General features: G+C 41.7%; 1 non-coding gene across 1 annotated transcript; it reads left to right on the top strand.

Annotated features, from left to right (window-relative positions):
• The first annotated feature begins 4,362 nt into the window (after positions 1-4,362).
• Positions 4,363-4,435, top strand: TRNAC-ACA (transfer RNA cysteine (anticodon ACA)). Its single transcript has one exon. It is a non-coding gene; the product is annotated as a tRNA-Cys (tRNA).
• The last annotated feature ends 8,232 nt before the right edge of the window (positions 4,436-12,667 follow it).

Genomic DNA, 12,667 nt, shown 5'->3' with positions numbered 1-12,667 from the left:
CCCCCAGCACCCATGCTCCCCGCACGCTGCCCCATTGGGACCACCTAGATGTGCAAGACGGGTGGTGTGAGTCTCGAATGGGAGAACAGTGTGTTTCAAAGCAGGCCTGAGGCCCATTCATGGTGACCAGCTCAGGTACAAGGAGGACTCCAAGGGACACTTCTGCAGTGACTACTCATAGGGCTTTATGGAGGAGAGGGAGCGGGGCACCGTCGGCTTCTCTCCCAGTTCTGTTCACCGCCTTCCCTGTTGTGGAGGGCACCTGGGGACAGAAACCACGCTAGCGGAGGGGGAGGGGCCTACCTCTGCGAAGGTAACACAAGAGGAGACTGTCCAGGCCCGCATGCGGCTCTTCTCACACCCTCTCCCCCACCCCAAGATGCGGAAAGCATATCATAGCTCCTTCCACAGCTCAGAGCTGACGGATGATGTGGCCTTCAAGTGTATTTTGTCACCTTCAACATCCTTGGGAGAACCCTGGTTCCAGCTAATTCAACACTGTAAGGGAGCCTCTTGGGTGAGTGTTGCCTGAAGCCAGGAGGTGGTGGTCCCTGAGCACTGATCCAGGATAATCACTTTATTTAAAAGAAGCAGGTAGGGCTTCCCTGGTGACGCAGTGGTTAAGAGTCTGCCTGCGGGAAGATCCCACATGCCGCGGAGCAACTAAGCCCGTGAGCCACAACTACTGAGCCTGTGTGCCACAACTACTGAAGGCCGCACACCTAGAGCCCGTGCTCCACCACAAGAGCAGCCACTGCAATGTGAAGCGCCACAACTACAGAAAGCCCGTGCAAGCCACAAAGACCCAACACAGCCAATGATAAAATAAATTCATTTTAAAAATAAAAATAAATAAAAGCAGCAGGTATGGGAACATATGTATATGTAAAACGGATCCACTTTGTTATGAAGCAGAAACTAACACACCATTGTAAAGCAATTATACTCCAATAAAGATGTTAAAAAAGGAAATAAATAAATAAAATGAAAGCAACAGAAGCCCCACCTCAGATTCTAATTTTAATCCAGACTGAAGAAACTGAAAGCTAACTGTATTAGCAAAGATGTTCCAAATGTTAAACAGTTTGTTATGTTATTAACAGAATTATTTACATGCATATTTACAAGCAGTCCTTTTGTACATAAGTTTTACTTTTAGTTAGTTGGAAAAAGATTTTTGACATTAGGTAAAAATATTACTAAAATAGGGTTGAGGTGGTACCACATTATAGTAAAGTATTAGAAAAGTGATTCTCAAGGTGTATCAATAATAAAGCAGATGAAAACTTGAGTGACAAAGATCTAGTAAACTTTTCTAGTAGAAAAGTCAATGCAACTCATGCTATAAAATGAAAGTGGTAAAGTCATATAAATAAAGCAGAATACTGTTATAGGCTTTATTTTTTAATAAATTTAAACCATAATTCAAAAAGAGTCATGTACCAAAATGTTCACTGCAGCTCTATTTACAATAGCCAGGACATGGAAGCAACCTAAGTGTCCATCAACAGATGAATGGGTAAAGAAGATGTGGCGCATATATACAATGGAATATTAGCCATAAAAAGAAACAAAATTGAGTTATTTGTAGTGAGGTGGATGGACCTAGAGTCTGTCATACAGAGTGAAGTAAGTCAGAAAGAGAAAAACAAATACCATATGCTCACACATATATATGGAATCTAAAAAAAAAAATGGTCATGAAGAACCTAGGGGCAAGATGGGACTATAGACACCGACCTACTAGAGAATGGATTTGAGGACACGGGGAGCGGGAAGGGTAAGCTGGGACGAAGTGAGAGAGTGACATGGACACATATACACTATCAAACGTAAAATAGATAGCTAGTAGAAGCAGCTGCCTAGTACAGGGAGATCAGCTCGGTTCTTTGTGACCACCTAGAGGGGTGGGATAGGGAGGGTGGGAGGGAGGGAGATGCAAGAGGGAAGAGATATGGGGATATATGTATACGTATAACTGATTCGCTTCGTCATAAAGCAGAAACTAACACACCATTGTAAAGCAGTTATACTCCATTAAAGATGTTTAAAAAAATAAAATAAATTTATTTTATTTATTTATTTATTTTTGGCTGCATTGGGTCTTTGTTGCTGGGTGCGGTCTTTCTCTAGTTGCGCGAGCGGGGGCTACCCTTCGTTGCGGTGCGCTGGCTTCTCATTGTGGTGGCTTCTATTGTTGCGGAGCACGGGCTCTAGGTGTGCAGGCTTCAGTAGTTGTGGCATGCAGGCTTCAGAAGTTGTGGCACACGGGCTCAGTAGTTGTGGCTCGTGGGCTCTAGAGAGCAGGCTCAGTAGTTGTGGTGCATGGGCTTAGTTGCTCCGTGGCATGTGGGATCTTCCCAGACCAGAGATCGAAACTGTGTCCACCGCATTGGCAGGCGGATTCTCAACCACTGCACCACCAGGGAAGTCCTTGTTATAGGCTTTAGGGTAATGAGGTTAGGTGAAAAAAATGAACAATTCTAAAATTGCAATAAATCCTCAGTGAAGAATCTTGGTTGTTTAGTTGGGAGTTCTAAGTTGTTGTCTTTTTTAAATTTTTATTGGAGTATAGTTGATTTACAATGTTGTGTTAGTTTCGGGTGTACAGCAAAGTGAATCATATATATATATATATATATATATATATATTCACTCTTTCTTTAGATTCTTTTCCATATAGGCCATTACAGAGTCTAAGTCTTTTTTTTAACCCCATTTTGAAAGCCCTTGGTATCAAATATCATCTGGATAATCAGTCATTAAGGATATATTCTAAGACTTCACTGCTAAAGATATTCATGATCGTGATTCATATTTGAAACTCAAGTCACTGAGACACTAAATGTAAAACCAAATGAAAGCTATAATATTCATATCTTAAGGATGCTGCATTTTGCAGTAATATGTATTTCTAGGCTAAGACTGTTTCCCTCAAGAAAAGTATGAATAGAATTTTTTTTTTTTTTTTTTTTTTTTTGCGGTACGCGGGCCTCTCACCGTTGTGGCCTCTCCCGTTGCGGAGCACAGGCTCCAGACGTGCAGGCCCAGCGGCCATGGCTCACGGGCCCAGCCGCTCCGCGGCATGCGGGATCCTCCCGGACCGGGGCATGAACCCGTGTCCCCTGCATCGGCAGGCGGACCCCCAACCACTGCGCCACCAGGGAAGCCCAATGAATAGAATTTAAAGGATAAACTTCTAACCAGCTGGAAAAATTTACTTTTAACATTTCATTTATTTCAAAATTGATTTTATTGCAGCCAAAACAATGGAATTAACTGTACACAATAAACTATTATATATATACATATACATATACATTTTAAATTTTAGGGAATAAAGTTTACTTTGGCAGAGAGTGTTAAACAAAATTAATGCTGCATACGTTAGTAACATAACTGCATATCCTTAATTTGGTAGAAGTGTGACATTTTCTTGCTTTCCTGTGTTGTGCTAAATCACCACAAGCTAAACTGCTTTATAAAAGGTATATGCTGAAATTTAATTTTACTGTTTTTGCTTACTCTCTGATTACAAACAAAACTTTTCATAAGGCTCTTCTAATTCTGGGTCCATCTCATCATCAGTATCATCCAAGTATGGATCAACAGCCCCCGATAAATTTGTTCACAGATATAGAGAACAAACTAGTGGTTACCAGTGGGAAGAGAGAGGGTGGGAGAGGCAAGATAGGGGTAGGGGATTAAGAGGTACAAACAATTATGTATAAAATAAATAAGCTACAAGGATATATTGTACAACACAGGGAATATAGCCAATGTTTTACAATAACTATAAATGTACTATAAGCTTTAAAAATTGTGAATCACTATGTTGTAAGCCTGTAACTTATGTAATATTATACAATAAAAGAGGTTAAAAAGTAAAAGAAAAGAAAAAGAAGTCAGGGTAAGGATAAAGTGCCAATTTTTTAAATTAACATAAAACCTGAAACAGTAAAACTAGAAGAAAACATATGGGAAAAGTTTCTTGACATTGGTCATGGCAATGATTTTTTGGTCATGATGCCAAAAGCACAGACAACGAAAGTAAAAGTAGACAAATAAGACTGCATCAAACTAAAAAGCTTTCTGCACAGCAAAGGAAACAATTGCCAGAGTGAAATGGCAAGCTATGGAATGGGAGAAAATATTTGCAAACCATATATCTGATAAGAGGTTAATAACCAAAATACACAAGGAACTTGAACAACTCAATAGCAAAACACAAAACAAAACACGACAACAAAGCACAAAATAACGCAATTGAAAAATGGGCAAAGGTGGGGGTGGAGGGATAGATTGGGAGTTTGGGATTGACATGTATATATTGCTATATTTAAAACAGATAACCAGGGGACTTCCCTGGTGGTCCAGTGGGTAAGACTCCACGCTCACAATGCAGGGGGCCCAGGTTCGATCCCTGGTCAGGGAACTAGATCCCACATGCATGCCGCAACTAAGAAGCCCACCAGCCGCAACTAAGACCCGGCGCAGCCAAAATAAATAAATAACTAAATATATTTTTTAAAAAAGATAACCGGGACTTCCCTGGCGGTCCAATGGTTAAGACTTTGCCTTCCGATGCAAGGGGTGCAGGTTTGATCCCTGGTCAGGGAGCTAAGATCCCACATGCTTTGCGGCCAAAAACCAAAACACAAAACAGAAGCCGGGACTTCCCTGGTGGCGCAGTGGTTGAGAGTCCGCCTGCCAATGCAGGGGACATGGGTTCAAGCTCTGGTCCGGAAGGATCCCACATGCCGTGGAGCAGCTAGGCCTGTGTGCCACAACTACTGAGCCCATGTGCCACAACTACTGAAGCTCGCACACCTAGAGCCCTTGCTCTGCAACAAAGAGAGGCCACTGCAGTGAGAGGCCTGTGCAGTGCAACAAAGAGTGGCCTCCGTTCACCACAACTAGAGAAGGCCCACATGCAGCAATGAAGACCCAATGCAGCCAAAAATAAATATTTTTTTCAAAAGAAGCAATATTTAACAAATTCAATAAAGACTTTAAAAATGGTCCACATCAAAAAAATTTTTTTAATAAAATAAAATAGATAACCAACAAGGACCTACTGTATAGCCCAACAAGGTCCTACTGTATAGTGGCAGGGAACTCTGCTCAGTATTCTGTAATAACTTAAATGGGAAAAGAATTTGAAAAAGAATAGATACATGTATATGTATAACTGAATCACTTTGCTGTACACCTGAAACTAACACAACACTGTTAACTAACTATACTTCAGTATAAAATAGCAATTTAAAACAAATTTTTTAAATGGGCAAAGGTACATCAACTATACTTCAATAAAAGTTAATTAATTAATTTTAAAATGGGCAAAGGATCTGAATAGATATTTCTCAAAAGAAGACATACAAATGGCCAACAGGTATATGAAAAGGTGCTCACCATCACTAATCATCAGGGAAATGCAAATCAAAACCACAATGAGATATCACCTCACACCTGTTAGAATGGCTACTATCAAGAACACAAGAGGTAACAAGTATTGGTGAGGATATGGAGAAAAGGGAATCCATGTACACTGTTGGTGGGAGTGTAAATTGATACAATCATTATGGAAAACAGTATGAAGGTTTCTCAAGAAAATTAAAAATAGAACTACCCTATGATCCAGCAGTCTCCCTTCTGGCTATATAACCAAAGGAAATGAAATTGAACCCAGAGGACATTATGCTAAGTGAAATAAGCCAGACACAGAAAGACAAATACTGTGTGATCTCACTTACATGTGTAATCTAAAAGAGTTCAAAGTCATAGAAGAATAGAGTAGCATGGTGGTTGCCAGGGGTTGGGGTTTGGGGAAAATGGGGCAATGTTGGTCAAAGGGCACAAAGATTCAATTAGGCAAGATGAATAAGTTCTGGAGATCTAATATACAGCACGATGACTACAGTTAACACTTCTGGACTGATACTTGAAATGTGCTAAGAGGGTAGATCTTAAGTGTTCTTACCACAAAAAGGGGGAGAGGGGCAACTATGTGAGGTGCTAGATATGTTAATTAGCTTGATTGTGGCTATCATTTCACAATGTAAATATATATCAAAATAGCAAGTTGTACACATTGAATATAATTTTTGTCAATTATACAATAAAACTGGAAAAAATAAAGGAAAATAAAATAGACACAGAAATAGAGGAGAGGGAAGAAGAAAATGATACACAGCACCACGTAGGGACATTTAAAAGAACAACATTTATTATAATAATAGGAACAATACCTAACCATTATAGAGAGAGCTTAGGAAGGCTTTTTTCTCCTCTCCTACTTTAGCTTTCATTCTCCACCCTTCCCAACTCCCAACAAAGAATTTTCACTTACATATCCTGTTATCATCTTAAACCAAAAATGTCTGTTCACCATTCAAGAAGCAATAGTTGAGCGCCAGCTTAGTGTCAGGCACTGCGAATTCTCTGATGAATCAAACAGGGCTTCTTTCTTCCATGAGTTCAGACTAGTAGGGAATAAAAACATAAAGACAAGTAAATTCCAGTAGGTACGCTACCGAATACAAATTCGTGTGCCCCATGCACAGTGAGGCCAAACACTACTGAAAGTCAGAATTTGGAGCAGAGAAAGGTTTATTGCAGGGCCATGCAAGGAGATATGATTGGTTCATGCCCCAAAACCCCCCCAAACTCCCTGAAGCGTTTCAGCAAAGCACTTTTTTTAAAAGCCAGGTGAAGGAGGGGGGTGTCACAGGGTATGTGATCAGCTGGCGCACAATTCTCTGATTGGTTGACGGTGAGGTAACAGGGCGCTGTCTTAGGGGTTAACATTATCAATCCTCAGCTCCAGTAGGCCTGGGGGCTATGCGGTCAGGGTCATCAAGTAGTTAACATCTTCCATTCTGTGGGGGGGCTTTCAAATCAGTAAAACAACTCAGGAGCTGTGCATCAGATACTGTTATCTATGTACTTCAGAGAGGAGCTAAAGCAGCGGACATGGGGGAAGGCCTCCTGCTCCGTTACAGGTATTAGGTGCTTGGCCACGTCTGTTCCAAGACGGGAGATGGAAGGGAGAGTGGGAGACCAGGGCACCTTGTGAAAGAACCTGAGGAAGAATGAGAATGTTGAGGGAGTAGGATTTATAAGAGGTGGTTGCGGATGGATTGAATTAAAGGATGAAGATGCGCACAAGGAAGGTAGAAAATGCTTAACTGGGACCGTTCAGAAGCGGGATGAGAGATGAAGCGAACTCTGAAGGCAGGTGGGCTCCTCAGAGCGAAGGTGCGGCCGCATCACTCACCTCCTCCCGGTCTTCCTGTTCCTCAGGAGACTCTCCGAGTCTAAGCTGAACAGGAGACCGTGTCCTTTCTCAGCCCCGTATTTGAAATAACTGAAGGGAAGGGCGATGGGACACAGGACATATTTCACGGAGGCCATTTCAACAATACAGTGAATTCATCCTGTGTCTGGGGTATGTGTGTATATGTATATACGTATACACACATATACACACTACATATATATTATATAATATGGGTGTGTACTGTGTCATATATCTCTATGTATATATGTGTGTATAATACAGGAATGGCTCAAATCAAAGTACATATTTTTTAAATCTCCCCTGAATTAAAAAATATAAATGGAATGGGGAGAAAAGTACAAAGTAATGAAAATATTTCCTACGGAAATGACAATATGTTTGTATTACAGTTGCAATATTTAGCACAAAGAATACAGGAGGCTGAGTTACGTTTTAATTCTGATAAACAACAAATATATTTCTGGATAAGAATGTCCCATGCAATATTCGAGACATACTTATATTAAAACATTGTTGTTTATTTGAAATTCAAATATAAGTCAGGGTCCTGCATTTTATCTGCCAATGCAAGTTTATTTCCTATTCTTCAAAATCAACAAGATTAAAATGTTGATGCAGTTTTAAATTTTCAAATTTCTATACATTTGTTCTTTTATGTAATACTTCATTTTAGTCATAAACTGATAATTGGCATTATGAAAATACAAGGGCTTCATAAAAGTCCAAAGTAAAAAGAACAAATCTACTCACATCTGATGAAGATGAAATAATCAGGGTTGATGATATTGATGTACCTTCCCACCGACATCCCTATACACACAAGGATGAAGAAGAGAGGGTGAATGGGGGCGTGTGTGCAGCAGGAGAATCTAATAAGACTGGAATCATACCACATACACTTAAAATATAGAGTATTATGTTTAAATTTTACTTCATTTAACAGAAGGAAAAGAAACAAAGGAGATTGGAAAAAACTGCTGAACTTCAGGAAAATGTTCTTGACCACATGAGGGAAAAAAGGGGATTCATAAAATCCCCTTTTTCTTCTCCAGGGTACTCTGACCTTCCCAGCCTGTTACCTTGTCCCTGAGGCATAATGTTTCTTAATGCTCTCCCAAGGGGCCTCCCTGGTGGTGCAGTGGTTAAGAATCTGCCTGCCAATGCAGGGGACACGGGTTCGATCCCTGGTCCGAGAAGATCCCACATGCCGCGGAGCAACTACGCCCGTGCACCACAACTACTGAGCCTGTGCGCCACAACTACTGAAGCCCATGCGCCTAGAGCCCGTGCTCCACAACAAGAGAAACCACCACAATGAGAAGCCCGCACACTGCAACGAAGAGAAGCCCCCACTCGCCGCAACTGAAGAAAGCCATTGCACAGCAACGAAGATCCAACGTGGCCAAAATAAATAAATGAATAAATAAATTTATTTGAAAAAAAGACTCTCCCAAGATGCATGCTTATCACTAATAACAGCTACAAAATTTGTCAGCAAGGATGACTAGGACAAGTGGGACCTGGTTCATTACCATGGGACTTCCTGTCCTGGACACTCATGATGTCTTAGTCCTCAGTGGTCAGAAATTTGAGATCAGAACTAGGTAACCAGAGTGAAGGATCGAGTTAGAGAAACTCACAGGCAGGGATGGAGGGGAGAGACCAAAGCATGTATGGGAGCGGGACTTATAATGAGAAACAACAGGGCAGAACAGTGGCATCCTATGATTGTTAGCTTTAGGTGTGCTTTCAGTTACATTCTTCTGCTCCAGAAAATGAAAATTGTTTAATGTTATTAGCTTCTCAGGCAGAGGCTGCAAATTGGCAGCTGCAGACTGAGTCTATTCCACAGACCTGTTTTAGATAGGCAGCATGCTTTTCAATAAAACATATTTCAGTTAGTTGCCAACATTTAAAGAATGGAAGGTTTCATATAAACATTTTGATTTGGGGCCAGTCTTGAAAAACTGGGAAAATCTGGCAGTCCTGGCCCAACATTCCTGCCCAGCAACACTGAGCTGGAGCTGAGTACTGGCCATCTTCTTTGGAAGAGACATATTCTTCCCCAATTTGCCAGTCCCCACGCTCCTTGCTATTAAATTATCGGCCTGCCTTTGTCAGCATTTGTTTGTAACCCTGATCATTTAAAAACATGTTTTTTTATTATTCAAAATAATAGCAGAGAGAATCTTAGGATAAACTCCATGTACTCCTCACACGGTATCAACAATTATCCATCACCAACGTTGTTTTATCAACACCCTAACCAGTTCTCCAACACACTTGCATCTGCCCCTTGATTATTTAGATGCAAATCTAGACATCATCTCATCTGTAAATATTTCAGTGTGTGTCTCTTAAAGAACCAGAATGTGTGGTTCCTAATCAGGCCTCTTTCCATTATGCCAAATATGCCACAGGTAATACACCGTGATGATAAGGATATATTATGGAGTAACAGTAGTGAACATTTCTGAGGGCTTCTTCTGTGGCTAGACATTGTGCTACGTACTTGTGTATGTTATGTCATGAAAGAAGATTTAATGACTTGTTATAGATCTCCCAGATGTCTTTGATTTCCATTTTAGTTTTTTTTTTCATTGTAAAATATAAGTAACTTATGTTTTCTGGGGTTTTTTTTAATAGGAAGGTTTTTTTTAATATTTATTTATTTATTTGGTTGCATCGGGTCTTAGTTGCGGCAGGCAGGCTCCTTAGCTGCGGCTCGAGGGCTCCTTAGTTGTGGCATGCGAACTCTTAGTTGAGGCATGCACGTGGGATCTAGTTCCCGGACCAGGGATAGAACCCAGGCCCCCTGCATTGGGAGCGTGGAGTCTTAACCACTGCACCACCAGGGAAGTCCCTAAGTAAATTATGTCTTAAGTTCATTGTCCACCAAATTTAAGGATGCTTAGGCTCAATTTTTGGGCTAGCTAGAGAAAGTGCTCAAAATTTGGTGATATCCGAGAGTCAACTTAGATATATATGCCTTTTAGTAGAAATATTTCCAACATTTCACTACTGCAACTCTCAGGCAATTATGTCATCAATGGTCTGTCAATCTGGTACTACGGTTTGAGTGAAAGAAACAAATTTCTGGTAGCATTTCATAGATTGCTAGAATCTAGCAGATCGATTGGACAGAAAGCATAGCTGGACAGGCTACATTTCAGAGGATTACGCTTATGTTACTCAGATCTGATTCTAATTTTTAAAAAACATGTAGTGGGGCTTCCCTGGTGGCGCAGTGGTTGAGAGTCCGCCTGCCGATGCAGGGGACACGGGTTCATGCCCCGGTCCGGGAAGATCCCACATGCCACGGAGCGGCTGGGCCCGTGAGCCATGGCCGCTGAGCCTGCGCGTCGGGAGCCTGTGCTCCGCAACGGGAGAGGCCACAACAGTGAGAGGCCCACATACCGCAAATAAATAAATAAAAAACATGTAGTGAATGTAGAGAAAAGGGAATCCTCGTTCACTGCTGGTGGGAATGTAAATCGGTGCAGCCGCTATGGAAAACAGTATGGATATTCCTCAAAAACTTAAAAATAGAACTACCATATGACCCAGCAATTTTACTCCTGGGTATTTATCCAAAGAAAGCAAAAACACTAATTAGAAGAGATATATGCACCCCTAAGTTCATTGAAGAGATATATGCACCCCTAAGTTCATTGCAGCATTATTCACAATAGTCAAGATATGGAAGCAACCTAAATGCCCATCAATAGATGAATAGATAAAGAAGATGTGGTATATATACACAATGGGACATTACTCAGCCATAAAAAAGAATGAAATCTTGCCATGTGCAACAACATGGATGAACTTAGAAGGTGTTATGCTAAGTGAAATAAGTCAGACAGTAAGACGAATACTGTATGATTTCATTTATATGTGGAATCTAAAAAGAAATGAACAAACAGAACAGAGTTATAGATACAGAGAACAGGTGGTTGCCAGATTTTATGTTACTTATAAATTATCCATATATATATTTAATTGTATTCAGAGACTAAAAGAAGTGGTTCAGTTCTATTGGTTTTTTCCTTTAGGAAATCATGTTTCTGGTGGTAATAGGGAATTCCAGAAGCTGGGGTTTACATATCCCAGTTTCCACTCACAAAGACCCAAAGTTCAAAACTTATTCTCCAAACATGGAAAAGGCAACAAAACACACAACTTAAGAATATCTAGGACAAAGGTGTGTAAGTCCTGAAGCAGGTTTTAGAATGGTTGCCTCCACAATTTTTTCAGGTTTACTGACCTATATTCTGGCTTCAGTCACACACATGCATCTTGTAAGCTCCTTTCTGAAGGGAGAAAACCACAAATATTCAGTGTTTGGAGTTGAAGGTGAAATGAAATACACCATGTTCTGTTCGTGCTTGCTTTGTTTTTTTTTTTTTTTTAAATCTTAGTTCCCGGACCAGGGATTGAACCCGCACCCCCTGCAGTGGAAGCCTGGAGTCTTAACCACTGGACCGCCAGGGAAGTCCCCATGCTTGCTTTTAAATACCTATCCCACGGACTTCCCTGGTGGCGCAGTGGTTAAGAATCCACCTGCCAATGCAGTGGACACAGGCTCGATCCCTGGTCCGGGAAGAGCCCACATAACATGGAGCAACTAAGCCTGTGCGCCATAACTACTTAGCCTGCGCTCTGGAGCCCACGTGCCACAACTACTGAAACCCGTGTGCCTAGAGCCCCGTGCTCTGCAACAAGAGAAGCCACCGCAATGAGAAGCCCGCGCACCACAACAAGAGTAGCCCCCCCCCCCGCTCGCGGCAACCAGAGGAAGACGGCGCCCAGCAACGAAGACCCAACTCAGCCAAAAATAGATAAACAAATACAATTTAACTTTTTCCTAAGCAAGCAAGAGATCAGGATGCTATTTATAGAGAAAGGGAGGGGGGAGGTGGAAGGGGGAAGAGTAAATTCACCTGGGTTCACAGCAGGAGCTCAGCACAGGACAGCCTGAACTTGTGCAGAAGACCTGCAACTAGAGATGCTGGGGTGGAGCACAGTAGAGGATGCATACTCCATTCTGCGGTCCCGAGCCCATGCAATGCAAGCGTGCACTTGGATGCACTAGGCCTTGGGCTGTAGTCCACACTTCCACTATGATGTGGATTCATTACCAAGAATCTGGAGTGCTTGAACTTTCTCAAGGGGTGCAGTAAGTTTCCTGCAGAACTTATCTGACCCAGAATCCTTTGCAAATGCAGCTCCAAGATCACGCTCCCAGCACTCCAGGGTGCACAGCGGGCTCTGCAGAAGCTCAGAGCAAGGAGCAACCTAGTTAGTCATTTCAGCTTAATTACTAGCCCGTGGCATGGGCAGGCTGCCAAATATGAAAGGCTGGAC

Source organism: Tursiops truncatus, chromosome X (assembly GCF_011762595.2).
Source record: "Tursiops truncatus isolate mTurTru1 chromosome X, mTurTru1.mat.Y, whole genome shotgun sequence".
NCBI lineage: Eukaryota > Metazoa > Chordata > Mammalia > Artiodactyla > Delphinidae > Tursiops > Tursiops truncatus.
This window is presented reverse-complemented; position numbering and strand designations above follow the sequence as displayed.